Source organism: Gallus gallus, chromosome Z (genome assembly GCF_016699485.2).
Source record: "Gallus gallus isolate bGalGal1 chromosome Z, bGalGal1.mat.broiler.GRCg7b, whole genome shotgun sequence".
Classification (NCBI taxonomy): Eukaryota; Metazoa; Chordata; class Aves; order Galliformes; family Phasianidae; genus Gallus; species Gallus gallus.
The window spans coordinates 85,495,241-85,511,445 of NC_052572.1; the positions used below are offsets into that span (position 1 = coordinate 85,495,241).

The 16,205-nt window shown below is 47.0% G+C and overlaps 1 protein-coding gene across 10 annotated transcripts in view; it reads right to left on the minus strand.

Moving 5' to 3' along the window:
- Nucleotides 1-1,432: 1,432 nt before the first annotated feature.
- The window catches only part of CEP120 (centrosomal protein 120), a 52,752-nt gene continuing 37,979 nt past the window's right edge, over nucleotides 1,433-16,205 (minus strand). For 6 of the 10 annotated variants that reach the window (XR_003072319.3, XR_003072315.3, XR_005842721.2 and 3 more), the window contains 3 exons: nucleotides 13,092-13,198; nucleotides 10,463-12,890; nucleotides 1,433-1,944 (listed from right to left, as the gene is read on the minus strand). The gene's annotated coding sequence lies outside the window, so the exon portion shown is untranslated. Of the gene's footprint in view, nucleotides 2,045-10,462; nucleotides 12,891-13,091; nucleotides 13,199-13,469; nucleotides 16,172-16,205 lie in introns of all 10 variants that reach the window. The other 4 variants (XR_005842720.2, XR_005842718.2, XR_005842719.2 and 1 more) reach the window with 4 other exon arrangements.

Here is a 16,205-nt window from a genome sequence, read left to right on the forward strand (position 1 = left end):
ATGGGAGAACACTCATTGATATTTTTGAAGGTATCGAGGACACGTGCTGTAAATTTGGTCTTCATATATTACAGACCATTGGTGATAAAATTTAAGAATAAATAATAAAGCATCCCTTCCAGATTATTTAAACTGCAAAGGCAAATGTACCTGCTATATATTAACGCTGTCAGCTACCTAGGCATTACAGTGGATTTTTAATGTGTTTCATCAAAACACTTAAAGGCACTTCTTAAAATATATGACCCACTAAATAAAAAAACATAGGGCACAATCTTCGTGGCACACTGATTAATGCAGAATTGACTTGAACAAATGCAGCTTATGGCCATCATCCAGGAAGCTCTCTTGGTGCTAAAGAGTTTCATACAATAGTTTTCCATTTTCAAAATCACATCATTTTTTACTTACCACGTTTTGAAAACAAGTGTAGCAACTTTCAATCAACTGCCCAGCAATAATTCAGAATCTCTTATCATTAAACTGTAAAAGTTTTACGCATGGACGACGCTGTAGAGAGCTCATTTCCTGACTGTCATCATCCCTAGAGTGCTGTGCTGCTGTGCAGCATCACCTGTATGGAGACAGGGCGGGACAAATAATTCATTGCAAACGAGTTACGGGATGAATTTGTCTTTCCTAACATTTAAAAGAAATTTTTTTCGGTCCGTCAATCAACACTGATTTCTCCAGATATCTTCCTGGCAGATAGCCACAAGATATTTACGCAGCCAAAATCCGTAGTATAATAGAATCTATAGCAGAATCACAGAATGGCTTGGGTTGGAAGGGACCCCAAGGATCACGAATCTCCAACCCCCCACCACAGGCAGGGCCACCAACCTCCACATTTCATACAAGCCCAGGCTGCCCAGGGCCCCATCCAACCTGGCCTTGAACACCTCCAGGGATGGACGGGGCATCCACAGCCTCTCTGGGCAGCTGTTCCAGCACCTCACCACTCTCTCTGTAAAGAAAGTGTAATCTGTGTGTGAAACATCCACGGTGCTCGCTGACACTAAATGAGTATACAGAAGTAATTAAACCATACGAGATAGTCTCTGCCTTACCCCTGCCACACAACTTTAAGGGCAGTATCAGTAAATTATTTCCTATTTTTAGTCTCTGAATTTCTGTAAATTAGCAGTAGACACCCGACCACAAGCACAACCAGACGTAATCAATAACCAGTGGCATTATATCGACAGCAAGGATTTTAGTTGTGATTAGCTTTGCCAGCAGATATATGATGAGAAAACGTAACTAAACCTTTCCCCCAAAGTACCTGCAAGTCATAATGTGATAATGTCATAAGGAATGTATGGGCCCTGGGTAACAGATCAGTCCACACCTACGGCGCATCGCAGCGCTCTGCGGCCTGGGACATACTGAGAAGGCAAAGGAGGAAGTGAGAAGACAGACTGCACCGCTGTGTCTTTTAAAACTATTTAGTTTTATTGTAATGGCCTGAGAGCGCCGTCCTGAATCCAGGTGGATCAGATGCAGTGCCTCTTCTCAACTGCTGGCTGCAACTGAGGTGTCAACTGAGGTCGGTCGGCAGTGCAGTCAGCAGCACGCCTGCAGGCTGCAGCCCAAGGTGAGAAGAGCTCAGCTGGCAGCGGCAATCTGCTTCTGGTTTCTACTTGGGAAACTCAGAAAAATAATCAGAACAGGAAATTAAGGCACCTGCTCTGTCTGCTGGCTGCAGCCTGACGGGCACGTGATGTGATGACAGTTGTGCAAGCGCCCTGCAGAAGGGACGCATGTCTTCTTGCCAAGCCAGCAAGCAGATCATTCAGTGTAGTTGCTTGCTTACGATGCTCTTTCCAGAGGCCCTGGGAGTGCCGGAGCAGTTTGGGGTGCAGTTGCCCTGCTCACCATTCCTCGTCCAGCGGAGACATGGGTGGGTAATGACCTCCCTCTCCCAGCAGCTTGCCTGATGACCTGTTGGTGGAAATCGGAGATGGGCGGCACGGAGGTGTTATTTGAGGCACCTCACCCATAAGTGGATCAAAAAGCATTAAAGCTCTCGTGAAAGAGCTCCCTGCATGCAAGGAAAAGAAAAACAGGAAATGAAAAGAAAAGCAGAGAGAATAAAAGTTCAGACAAAGTTTTCAGGGTTCCAACGTCAATATTCTTTTTATAAGACAAAAAAGTCTGAGCCCCCCCCTTTTTTTTTTTTTTTATGAAAAGAAAAGCCTGCTTTATTGACTGATGAAAGCTTTATGATGGCTCTATGATCTGGTCTATAACCTCTAAATTGTTCCTGAACTTCTCCCTCGCGAGACTCCAAAGGCAGGCCAAGGAAATGGCAGCCTCTCAGTTTAGCAGTGTCACAGGCATCACCACCCCTGCAGAAGAGGAGGCAGATGAACGCCATGGCCACGTCTTGCTCGTTTACCTTGCATCAGAATCCTGTCATAGGAAAGGACGTGGTCAGCATGAAGTTCAGCCTTTGCCAAATGGGAACCATCTTGCTGAAATTAATACCTTTCTGCAAGCTCTGCAGTGCTGCTGCAGAGGTCTTCTAGCAGCCTGTCTCATGCAAGCATTTCACACGAAGAAAGATGCACCCGCCATGGATGGAGCAGGTGAGCACCTCTAAAATGAGATCAGTCTGCCTTTAAAATGGCAGATCGAAGTAAAATACACAGAGTTTGGGCTAATCAGAGCCATTAGCTCGTGAAATGGGGTCTCTAGATGTGGATGTTTGAGCGATTTCAGGAATAAAGCTGACAATACCAAAACAAACAGAAGGACATCGTGTGTAAGTAGCATATATGGTGGCAACATAGCAACCTACAGGGTTCCCCTGTCTGAGGACCAGGGAAGCTTTAAAACTTAAAGTGTAATGAAAGGCTTGCTCCCACTGGGTCAGGCCTTTCAAACAGTGTGCAGTAAGGACATTTTCTGCCTTGCAGTGATTCCCAGCTGCCTCCTGGGTCCACTGCAATAAACTGGAAGAACAGTCTTCCACATCATAGCCCCAGTGGTTGGTGAGAACCAAGGGTCATCCCTTCAAAATCCTCTCTTCAGCTGTGCTGTATCACAAGAGCTGAGTGCTGGAATTGATGCAAAGCTGCAAAGCTTCTCCTTGCACAAGCTGTGTTGTAGATTCTCCCCCTCCCCACCTTGATATATGAACATCTACAAGAAAACTACAAGGAGACTCCTACGTGGCTGCAACAAATTGTATAGGAGGAAGAGGAGGCAGAGATGATATATTTTCTTGCATTTTCTGCCAATGTGTCTGCAAGATGGGAAGCCATCAAGACTTTCGTTGTGCATGCAAGGAGTGAGAATGAACACGTCTTTCCTCATGCTGAAAACCCGGTGTTGGCACAGCAGTCATTAGACACGTCTCCTAATTTACCCCTCCACCATAAACTCTCTTCTTTTCTGATAACTTCTGAGTTCTGGCCTTCACACTGGTGAAAACTGGTAACGCTATGCATATCCCCTCCATTATTTTATTTAGGCCTCCTTATAGGGAGGTGCCTTAATGAGTGCGTGCAACATGAGAACCACTGCAGAGGACCTCTGCGGGCATTTGCCAGGTCAAACAGCGGCTGATCCAGTGCAAATAAAACTGCTCTGTAGCATCTTGTGCTGTAGGACGCACTTAGAAAACTAGGCACGTTCCCTTACAGAAAGGAGTGTACAAAGGGTGTCAGATTCCTGAGAGCCCTGGGTGTCCATGGGGAAGGGCTCGTGCTCTGGGTGGGATGCAGCAGCGCTGTGCCAGCGGCTCTGCCTGCCTGCTGCACTCAGCAAAGGGAGCACTTTCCAGAGCCTTTATTCCTCTTCACTCCATAAACTAGTTTTCGCCCTCGCGAAGGGCTAAAAACATGGAATAGAGACCGTGTTGGTGTGGCTTCGTTACTGCGGGGTGGTTCTTACACTGAAGACAGCACTCTTGGAGCTGCCTCCAGATTTGGCTTGGGTTGCAGCTGGGACGCACTTATGTTCATTATTGCAGTGGGGAAAAATGAGCTGGAAGTAGCTAAACTCATACAGTGCTTTTCTTTCCCTTCCCTGCCCCCCTTCCCTCCAAACCCCGCATTCTTTCATGTTGTTCGAGTCCCCCCCGTGCTGTACACAAGAATTCAGAAGTTGCATCCACTGGAAACAATTGCTATGGCAGCTGACATGAGCACAGAAAGCAACTTCAACTATTTTTCCAACGTATCCATCAACTGCAATAGCCAAAACATTAATTCTCATTATTATGCTTCAACAAAGTCTCTTGTCTTCCTCTGATTCTGCCACCAGCCTGCCTACATGCAAGACTGCTTTGCAAGCATTTCCAGTCACTTAACTAATAGAATCTGGGGAAGGTTTAACACCCCAGGATCATCACAGAATGCACAGGAAAATGTAGAGATGAATTCAGCAGTGGTAACTTGGACCAGCATTTTCTTGCAAAGCATAGGGCAGTGCGTACTGTCCTGTTGGCCACCTTCAGCAGGCTCAATTCCCAATGTTTTATGGCGGACACTGCTCAAGAAAGTGCAGAGCAAAAAAGAAAAACCAGAATACTGCAGAGTATCCACTGCGAGGCGTCAGGATTTCTGCGGGCAGTCAGAAAAAAAAATGCCAAAGTTATCAAAGATGCTACTAAAATGATCGCTAAGCAATGCCCTTTGGGAACTACGATTGCAGCAACTGTACTGAGAAGGGTCTGTGCTTTTTAAATGAAGAGTGCAGGCCCATCAGGTGCACCAAAGGGCGTTTTTGCCTTCAGATATTGCCCCAAAAACACATGCAAGAGCTGAGTTGAAGGGGACGAGTGCCACCGGGTTTGTCTGGAGAGAAGAATCGTGCCACATTAAGTCCCGTGTCCCTCCTGAGTGCGCCAAAGATTTATCAAATAAATTCCCACCCACATTAGCAGAGGTCAGTATAGGTAACTGGCCTTGTAAATCAGCCACAGAATAGGCCCTATAATGTAGAGCATCTTGAGGTATTTATCGCTTTGCTGAGGCAGACAGGATTGAGCGCGTAAATCAGCCGGCGGCCGCAGCAACCTCCCGGCCGCAGCGCCCACAGGCAGCAGAGAGCCCTGCACGGCTCCCAGCACCCACAGGACCCCAGGAGGGGCAGCAGCACCCGTGTGACATCCCTGCTGCAAACAGCACTGCTGCCTGCCTTGATGCCCGCAGCACACGCCTCGTGCTCTTCGTCTGCTGGCCCGCTCGCTGTTTTCTCCGGATTTCTTTGCAGCTCTGCAGGATTTTCTTTCCTGAGCAGAACGTGTATTTAAATTACTCCCATTTCAGCCCCGTATCATGACAGAAAAAAGCACATAAACCACGGCTGAATATATTTCCAGAGGATTTCAAAGCGTCTGGAGTGGGGGAAAATAAATAGCCCTGAGGTAAGCAGCACGCTGCAGCCACCATTTCTGCTAATATATTCCAGAAATGTGCAATCACTTTAAGAATATATTGCAACCTTCAGATAATTGTTAATGCGTGTAAGTGTTCTGCAGGAAAAGTGTTCTGTGTTATCTGCAAAAAGCCCCCTGGAGTAGGGCTGCATATCTCCAGGTATTTCTTTTGAAGGGGAACAGTTTAACAAAAACAACAAAGCTAGAAACCAAGAACATTAACTTTCACTTTGCCCAGCTACATGCTAGTGCTCTCGCTGTAATTATAACACAGAGGTCATTCCAAAGGAATTACCAGCCTTCAAATGATATGAGACAATTATTCTCTGGGGAGTCGGACAAATTTGTAAGACAAATACAGTTGAAATTTCAGACATCAATCTCTTTTTTACCATAGCATGGGAACAAGGGAGCTGTGAAATGTAATTTTACCCTAAGGCCCAACAAATGATGGCGTTAAAATGATTTAGGAGAAAAAAAAAAAGAAAGAAAGAAAGAAAGAAAGAGAGAAAAAAAGCCTTTATATCTACTATAACTCAGAAGAGAGCGTGGCGTTGGGTTTCCTAAGGCACGAGCAGGGCGCTGGATTCATCGGTGGAAGGGCAGCTGCATATGAGAGCTGAGCAGGGTTCAGCCCGCATGTGTGTCATAGAATCATAGAAGAGTCACTAAGGTTGGAAAAGACCCCCAGGATCACCCAGTCCAACCATTCACCCATCACCAATAGTTCTCAACAGTGTCAAAGCGGTGAGCTGGAAAGCGCATATCACGGAACGGCTCCTTGGCTTGGATTTGGCTTACAGGACCCTACAATGTTCCCATCCTTCAGAAAACAGGCTCAAGCTGCAGCCTATGGAGGAAAGAAGGGAAGCGTGTGTGCACAGAGGTGTGCCCGCTTTACCTGTCCTGCCGTCCCTTTCCCAAGGATGGATTCCCATCCTGGTGACACCTCGTGTCAAATGCTGTCTAAGCCATCTCATTAGGTACAGCCTGTGCAAATATTTAGGCTTACCTGCTGACTTCCATTGATTGTGCAAGAATGCTTCCCAAATGGAAGCTGACAAATTAATGAGAAATGCAAACACATCCCGGTTTAAATGAGTGCGGAGCAGAGCAGTGCCTCTCTGATTGATGAGGATGACTGACTGCAGAGAGCCGTGCAAGTGACCTTCGGTGGTGCTTCGGGTGGGGAAAGTGCTCCGAATATCATCTCCACTCACCCCCACAGAGGTTTGCTGAGGTGCAGCAGCTTTCCCAAGAGGGCTAACGAATTGTTAGGAAAAAAGCAGAAAACCCAGATGATGAATGAAAGGCATCCCAAAGCTGCCATGTGATGTCTCGCCAGCAAACGCTCTGCCCACCTTATGGTGGGAACACCGAGTGCCCCAGCAAGTTCCCAGAAGCATAAGAAGTTATGAGTCCCTGATGCTACATACTTTCCGAAGTTAGCTTTACACTAATATGCTGTTGTATTATTAGACAAGCAGAAATGGAAGGATAACACGAGCCAGCAAGAAAAGGGAAGGAAAAAAAACCCAAGCCAGAAATGCACACATACATATTTTTATGCGCATGTATCCTTTATCTGGCTTACGTTACTCGATGACATAGGTAGCAAACCTTTCACTGTCTGCCTCTGGCCTGCATTTTATCCTAAGGACACTGGAAGTCCCATTTGCTGACCTCGGTGCCAGGAGCAGCAGCCTCCAGCACTGGGAGCAGAACGATGGGTGCCTGTCTGAGAGCGGAACCAAATGAAAAGCGAGCCAGCACCAATCACAGCTTGGTGGCTCAGGGAGATGTCTTAGAGATGGCAGAGCTAAGCTGCATGCTCGTCACAAGGAAATGGTAAGTTTTAAACCAGAGCCTGCTCCGTGAGGACTCCCGAAGACAACAGAAAGCAGCTTAAAGTGACTGGTTTCATTTCTTTTCCTGGTGGAAAAAGGAGGAAAAGCAACCTAGAGTCGTTGAGAGATTGTTTTCGCGGTAAATCAGTACGAACAGCTTGGAGAACTGCTGTACTTGGATCAAGGGCACGTCTAACCCATACTCAGACCAAGAGCTCGGGCCAAGATCCATCACCAGCAGAAGGCTGGAGCTTCAGGGCTGGCGTTGAATTACAGAGCCCAGAAGACGTGCCTTCCCCAGGGCGAGCGCTGCGCTGCCAGGGAGGCCACGGGGCTCCTCCAGGACTGCAGGATGAAACGTAAAGCCCTCGGATGCAGCACAGAATGAGGCTGCATGATCTGATGGCCCCTTCTGTACTCGGGTACTCCACCAAAGCTGGCAAATTAAGTGCTCTTCAGTTCTGCTTGTCAGTTGCGCCCTTAACCGGCGCAGTCCAATATGGAATAGAAATATGAACGCGAGATTTTGCCCTGAGCAAAGCAGATCTGCATTTGATTTCTCAGCTTTGTTCTTGTATCTGATATCCATTTAAAAGGACTTCATGGGGCCTGCAGGAGTTACACTAATCAGCGGGCAGTAAATTCATGGTTTCAAATGGCTTTGTCGTCCCTGAACCCAGCGCGGTCATCACGTGCGTCAGGACCTGCACAGAAGTGGTTTTGGCTCTGCCTCTGCTTCAGGAGAGCCCTGGAAGTGGGCTGCTATTGCTAAACGTGTGCTCCCCTCGGAGCAGAGCCGAAATGCAGAAAGCCAACAGGGTCAGCGGCTCCGAGAGGTCACGGGGGAACATATTTGCATCTCATTTAGGTGCGTTTGCTTCTGTCCGCTTACTCAGAAGGAGAGGGCGAGTGCTTTCCAGTGAGGCCAAGCGTGTTTGGTTTGTAACAGCATCTGCTGGGTTCTGGTGGCTGCTTTTTGCTTTTAATTCCCGTCGGAATTTTTTCTAAGAACGTGCTCCACTCTCTTCTATCCTCTGAGCCCACGCATTTCGTTTTGGGAAGAAGAAACGCTCTCTTAAAAACCCACTCCTTCCTCCTAGCGAAAGGCACGGGTGTGCTGCTGTGTTTAACATTCACAAGAGCGCATCCACTGCGCCGTGAGGACAGGGACCGCATGGGCTGTGGATGAGGCACTTTGTGCCAGAAGACCCCATGGTCCCAGAAGACCCCCTTAGGAGTGCTGACATGGCTCAGATCAAGGGTTTTCTGTGAGAATTCTTAAAGTAAGCCGGGGACTCCCTGAGATCTTTCAGCTGCATCCCTTCGGCTGTGACTGCGACGGCATCAGGAGGAGTTACTGCATACGGCTCGTTCCACTCCTCTGTCTTTCTTCTGCTAGGCCTGTTGAGCACCATCCATTTCCCATCACAGTGCCACTTGGACCCAGAGTGACAGAGGGGGACCTCGTGCTGTGTGAAAGATGTGACACACTGAGTGCCATGCTGCACACTCAGCTGGGTGTGCAAAGGAGGCTCTGTGAGGGACAGCGTTTTCACCAGGGGTGTCAGCAGGGTATCTCAGGCTTCTCCCACGGACCTCAGCCTAACAGCCTTCCATTAACTAACACTCCCCACGCTCGGAGCCAGCGGTGCACTTAAGTGCTTTCCTAAGTAACGGGCCTTACAGAAGCTGATAGAAGGAGCCACCCGCCCGTCGCAGGAGTGCTCTGCTATGCCATATTTCTCCTCTTGTAAAAATATGAGCTGTCTGATACTAAATGGAAGTCAGCTTAGACTTCAGCGATAGGCCGGTCGTCTGCCTGCTCTTTTTGTACCGAGAAAGCACTCTGCATGTGAACCCGTGCTCCATTTCACAAAGCGGATTCCTTCCCGCAGGTATACCCCACTTCCCACCTCCTCCTCCGCTCTGATTAACAACGGTGGCATGATCTCATCGGGCCCCGACAAGTATTGATGGGCCCTGGGATTGTGAGGCTAAGAAAGCGTGCTGCCCGGTATTTCCTGGTGGCACATCAGCCCTCCCTCATCAAAGGCGCAGGAGACGGAACACAACCCGAATGCCACTCCTGCAGCAGTGGTGGTGGAGGGCAGAGCAGGAGCAAGGTGGAACGCCGTGCATGGCCACGCTGCTCTGTGGGCACTGCACACTGCAGCACTGCGACTGCAAGCACTGCAGCAGCACTGCTGTGCTACGTCCGTGTGTGCTGGGCTGACAGCGCCAGCCTCAGCCCAGCCTATGATCTCCTCCAGCTCCGGCCCCGTGGCTGTCACTGAGGCTCTCCAGAGCAACTCCTTTAGTAGAAGAAAGGAGTAAAAAGCTGGCTAGTGGTGCAGCAATAGAGAAAATCCCTTTTCCAGCTCGCAAGCCCTTCCCCAGCCTCTGTGACTGCCTCACCTCCTGCACAGGCTCTGAATGTAAACTTTGCTCAGCGCACTCAGGGTAATCTTTTCACATCATAAAACTTATAATCCTCCTAAAGTGGTTTCCTAGGGTTTGAGGTATGATGCACTTATCAAATAACTGAAACAAATAAATCAGCTTATTTAGGCTGCGGCTGGTGCGTGTGTATCTCTCTGTGCACGCCGGGAGGAAGTCAGCACCATGCCAGCATTTGTATACATTAGCCACAAAGCTGTCTGTGACAAGCTGTCCTCCGCACAACTAAATATTTAGTTGCATATCATCAGTAAATTCTCCAGCAATGAAGGCAGAAGGGTGCTCTGTGTCTGTGTGGTGTGGAGCAGGGCAGCAGGACAGCAGGGCAACAGGGCAGTGGGACAGCACCCAGCCCCAATGCTACCACCTCAGCCCAGGATCCCGCACCAGCAGAGTCCCACAGCCATCTGCCACTTCTGCATGTAGCTCGAGCTTTCCAACGTTTGTTGCTGACTTTTGCTGGTGTTAGAGCAAGGTTTGTTTTTAGCCAGGCCTGTAGCTGTGGATTCCTGCAGCTGTAGGAGTTTTTTGCATGTGCAGAGTTAAAGCCATAAAGCAACCTCATGTTCCTAAGTTATAGATTCTCTACTTTGCATTCACTGCAGACTTGTTAATAAACTCTAAACCTATCAGCTTGTAAAGATCAGCTTTAAACAACAAGCCAGGAACGCTATCATAAGCTTGTTCTCTGTAAGCTTGTTCTGTGTACACTTTCCTGTCCCTCCAATAACTGCTGTTGGCATCCAAACACCAGCAGAGCAGAACTCACCCGAAATGCTGGAGCTGCTGGGATATCTGTAGGTCGATAGCTGGGTGCCGTGAGCCCAGTGGTTGACCTCGGGATGGAGGGGGAAGCTGTGTGCCCTCAGAGCACGGCGCTGCCTCCTCTTCTTCCTCCTCTCCTGCTGCATTGCCTCCACCAACGGCTTCTGGATGCGTCTGCTTGCATCTGGGGGAGCAAAACAAGGAAGACAGCAGCACGGCCGCCTACTTTTCTAGAACAGGTTGGGTTAATAAGAAAATTAAATCTCAGATAAATACTCACCAGAAAGTAATTTCAGTCTGTCATGGAAATTATCTGCATTTATAAGTTATCTAAAGTAAAGTGAGCCATGCTCGCCTCCAGCAGCCCCGCAGCCGTTATGAATTATTGAATAAGTCATCTTTTTTTTATTGTTATTGACATAATAAATATATTTGCTTGAAAACATCCGCAGCTGCATAAGCCACGGAAATATTTATGAGCCTGTGCTCATGGAAGTCAGCTTGACCCACAGCCGGGAGGTGGCAGAAGCAAAGCCAGGGCTGAGCCCTGTCCTGGCGGCCCTCCAGGCTGAGGTGAGCACCAGCGCCTTCGGGGGCAGTTAAACACCCCTCCGGGAGACCACAGGGCATGTGGGGAAAGCTCTCCTCCTGCAGTAGGTGCTGTATTGTGTTCTGGCCATCTCCATAGGCAGGACACACGTAGGCGATGGCTCTCCGCGTTCCCGTAAGTAAGAAGTCAGCCGTGACTTGCTGTGAGTCTGCAGGAGCTCAGGGTGTAAGCCTGCGGCAGCAGCAGCATGTTTTAAGGAGTGCTTCTCCCTGGAATGCAAGCCCAGAAGATTTAGCCTTTTTTAAGTTAGAGTCTGGTGGAGCAACATGTCATAGCTCGGACGCGGAAAACAAATCAGCCTTTATTCAAGTGTGAAAATTGAGGCATAAATTGCTGGTTGCTTAGCTCTCAAAACAATGTCACGTTACAAGAAATGTGATATTTTGAAGAGAAACAGGAAAAAATTTATCAAGGATTTTGTTATTGTTGAATTATCCTCCTGCTTGATCTGCTGGCTATAGATACTCGGTGTCTGCCTAAGTGCTTTCCATTCTTCCCATAAGCAAATTCTGGCTGAAGACCATATATCATTTCACTCTTGATCACTGCTAGTCTCAGTACCTCATTACAGCAGAGCACTTTTTGAAACTGAGCTATAGCCCAGATAAATGATTGTATAAAGTTTTAAATAAACATACAACATTTATGTTATGTTGTTTCACAGGGATGATTTATAGTCATTTTCTTCTTCCAGTCCTGAGCCCTGGACATAAAAGACACTGAGCTCTCTGCTGTTTATCCAAGCTAAATCCTCTGTTTGTTCTGCATAAGCGTTCTTGATTCTTTAATATATTGCAGGCTTTAGCTTCAGGTTTATTCCCTCTGGGATGGTGGAATTAGATACATTAACTGACAAAGATAAGGCACGGACACTGCAGCTTAATAGCCATTAAAATAGATACCGTGATAACAAAATTGGAGCTGGAGGAGGGAGGTGAGGTTGCAGCATTTTGAAAACACGCATTTCTGAGGCTGAGGTGAGTAAATGCAAGGTTTCAGAAATCTCAGCAAGGAAAGGCACAAGTGGCAGTGAGTGGGATTCTGGGTGGTTGGTTTTAGCTTTGTAAGGGAAACGAACGCTGGGGCAGGTCGTGCTGCCTCTCCTCCCCCCAGGGACAACTTGGTTCCGTCCTTAAAATGACTTTAAGTGATCTGGATGCTGAGCTGCTCAAGTCCTGCTCGGTGCAACAGGAGAGTGCTGCGGGACAGAACGAGCCTCTCCGCTCCTCAGAGCAATGGGGTGGATTCCAGGGACCACCTTCCCCCTTCACCTGCTTGTTTAAAAACACATACGTATGTGTTCGGACTGCACAGGGGTCATCTGATTACTTCATTCACAATGGAGCTCATTTCCTGCAACAAAACAGCACCCAACGTCAGTTTTCTCTACTCATTTTGCAAGTCTAAGTAAAACAAAACTTGAACCAAACCCATTAGGAATTGCTTTGCAGCTCGTTTGATTCAGTAGCTGTTCTCAGACCCTCAGTGTGCGCACAAGAGCTGTTTGGGTCTTGAAGTTGATCAGTAAAATGGGCAGCAAGCAGAATAAGGGCCCGAGTAACCTATTTAAGAGGATGAATTCCCTGCTCAAGATTGCTTTCAACAAAGGCATATGAAGCGATGCACGCGTACTACATAACGAATACGTATTTTGTCTTTCATCGTAGACAAATCACTGCCTGCTGTTGAAATCTGCTTTCCTCTTCACCGTGTGTCCGTGTGGCTGCAGTGAGCAGTTGGGAGCTTGCTGCTACACATGCAGGGGCAGAGGTTCCCCATGACAGTGAGCGCCTTCCAGACTTATTTCCAGCTGCATTCTGTCCTGAGGGTTAGAATAATAGGAGTTTGCTTTTATTACTATCTCGGCAAGTCAGGAAAAGATGTCTTAAAAAAGCTTTCACTAAAACCCTTGCAATTACTTATTTACTCAACATGCAGAGTATGGCAAACGATGCCTAACCAGCGCTAACTAGCTAGGTGTTCATCAAAACATCAGTGCAATGAGGAATCCTCTTCCTCTTACCAACAGAGAAGGAAGCAGGAGCAGACAGTGCTGCCTCACGCCCAACACAGCTTCTTCCTGGGGCAGCAGAACTTCGTAGCTGTTCCCCCGTTGTTGTCATTTTGCTGCTGAGAAAACGAGAGCCCTGTTACACAGTCAACCCTCAGCCTGCCCATAGGAGCCCTTCCTCACAACTGCTGCAGGAAGGGTGTTGTCACGTTGCAAGAAGTACTGCAACGCAAGCGCTGCTCTGCCCCTATGCTGTGATGCAGGGATAATACCTTTTGAGACGTCCTCTTGCTAAGCTTAACTATTTCTATTTAGGCTATAACGCACCACCAAGGTGTCCAAGGCTTTCTGTGAAGAGCAGTGCCCTCTCATGGAGGTAGACAGACCTACCAATTCCTTCCGGCAGTGGGGTGGGCTTGATCTTGACATCCTGTTTAGCTTGTTGATGTTGGGTTATCAGCTCCATTTCTGCAGTGAAATCACTGGATTATCACCAGAAAAAAATCGGGATGCACCAACAAATCTGAGCATACAGAACACCACATGCATACACATCGGAAGTGTTACACTGCTGTACAAACATCAGAAATGCTACACGGTCCAAATAAAAGATCCTCAGTGTTGCTTGAATGATTCCCAGTGAAGCAGGAGGGCTCAGTGGTTCACACAAAGTAGGCACTAATATTCCTGAAAATCTATGAGTGTGACTGGCTTAAAGTGCTAGCTTTAACAACAAACAGTGAAGTTGTTGGACTGATTTGGATGAGAAGCTGCATGTCAGTGTAACGCCTGGAACAAATGGTCTTCCTAACCTTCATGTGTAACTCCGATTATAGAGCAAATAATAGCTCACAGAGCTCTACAGCCCTCATCTGCATCATCTACTGTATTATAATCCCATTGCCCAAAACAGCCTTCTCAGGTGAGAACACCAATGGCCTTGGGGTCTTGTACAACCAGTGGCTCTTAACGTGAGAACAATTCAATTCTACTCTATCTCCAGAAACAAAACCCAGAATCTCCTCACTTACAATAAGCTATTAAGCAAATAGAAGAACGTTTACTAGCTTAATTCGCCCACTCAACCCGCTCAACCTAAAACCTGATGAGTTAATTTCACTGCTCTAGGCATACAAAGGCCTGGGTCGGAAGAGACCTTAAAGACCATCCAGTTCCAACCCCTCTGTCACATGCAGGGACACTTCCCACTCCATCACGCTGTCCAAACCCCCATCCCAGGTCCACCCACCCACGCTCCTCTGGGCAGCCCTCATTTCAAGCACGTGTGTTAAGTCTTTCTTTTACCTTCACTGAGCTCCCTGACAAACAGTCTCTCCTCTCTGTACTGCAGCCCTGATGACAGCAACCCGTAACTCTGAAAACAGTTCTTCCACCGTCTTCTCAGGGAACAGCCAAAGCTACGAGCAATGCAGGGTAGCTGCTTGAACAGCATCAGGGCTGTGCTCTACCCTTCCTGCTACAAGCAGGCCCATTTAAATGTTAATGCCTTATTTTGTCAATGCAGTTATGCCTCATCAAACCCCTTTCAGCCAAGCATTCTGTAACACCATGCTTGCACAGTCATCCACTTGCCGTGTATATTGTTAGAAGAAAACTTTCTGTAGCAAAACATAAATTGTTTGAAACGATGTCAAACGACTACAAGTATTCCAGTTGGAGGGAGGGAAAAAAAAAAAAAAACAACAGAGCAATGGATGCCACTTTTCCAGAAAGGCTGTTAATGAGGACTATTTCAGCCTTCGGTGATGAGGAACAACAGGCTGTAGCCTTTCTTGAAGTTAAGAGCAGAAAATAACGGCTTGCAAAACTTCAATTACTCACGTTAGAGCTGCCATGGGGTTACTGCACAATTCTGCATCAGAAAGTCAGTAAATTATTTTTCTATAGATTAGCCTCTCAAAGTTGACTTTTTCCTTTCTGTTCTGAATGCCAAACTCCTGACTGCTTCTCCACCACGGAGACTTCATATCTGGATAGCTGACATCTGTAAAAACACTTCTAATGAAAACACTACTAATACAACCCCCCGGGGAAACAAATTAAATGAGATCTAAGTATGCAGCCGCCTTTCTGCAGCTCTGCCTGTAGCAATAGCAGAGCTGGTGCTTCCTATCCAAGACTTGACACAGGTCACGATCATTTGGGCACGGTAGTAGCAAAATAAATAACTGTGTAAATATGTAATAACTGGTATAAACACTTCAGTAGCACTTAAGAGATATGATAAAGGACTTCCATCTTTAGCTATGCATTAAGGTTTATCTCGGAGGATGGAAGAGTGGAGCATTGATATCGCAGCAAAGGAGAGCAGTGGAATGAACACTCGGAGACTCAGTGCCAGACGTAACATCGCTGCTTCTCTGCAACAGCAGTTCTGAAAAGGTTAGGGTTGAAGATGTTGGGCAACTGCTGAAGTATGGAAACGGTAGTTACAGCTTCACCCCCAAGGACAATGGCAATAAAGAGCCCATGGAATCCCAACGTAAAAACACAAAAAAGCAATGCCAAACTGCCATCTGCAATACCCATCTGCTACAAATATGCATACATATTTATTTCTACATTACTTCAGAAGGAAGGACCTCAACCTTTTCCTGCACAATTTAAGTTGAAATATTAAGCCCAAAGTATAGTTCACTACTTTATCCTGATACAAAGAATGAACATGAAGGGTAATGGCTGTGTAACCAAGAAGCTGCTAAGGGGTTCGGAAAACACTGTAACACCCATGCCTGTCATCCTGTAAGCACTGAACTTCCAGAAGAAAAAGTGGACCCAAACAGCATAAAATAGCAGGTTGAGGCATTTTTTTCCCTGTTAAAAAAAAAGAGAGAGAGAGAGAGAGAGAGAGAGAGAGAGAGAGAGAGAGAGGGAGAGATTGATATACTGTCGATTTTACTAAATACTTTGATTTGCCATAAGGAAAACTTCTTTCCAATCTTACCACATCGTGACTGCTGCTTCCTGTACAAATCATGGAAGAGACTATCAGACATTGAAAAAAATGAAATTAACTTCGAAAGTCAACTGATCAGTTTCGTGGTTCCAAGCACCAAAGACTGCCATATAACCTACGGTAACATAAAAAGTTCTGTTCGAATGCAT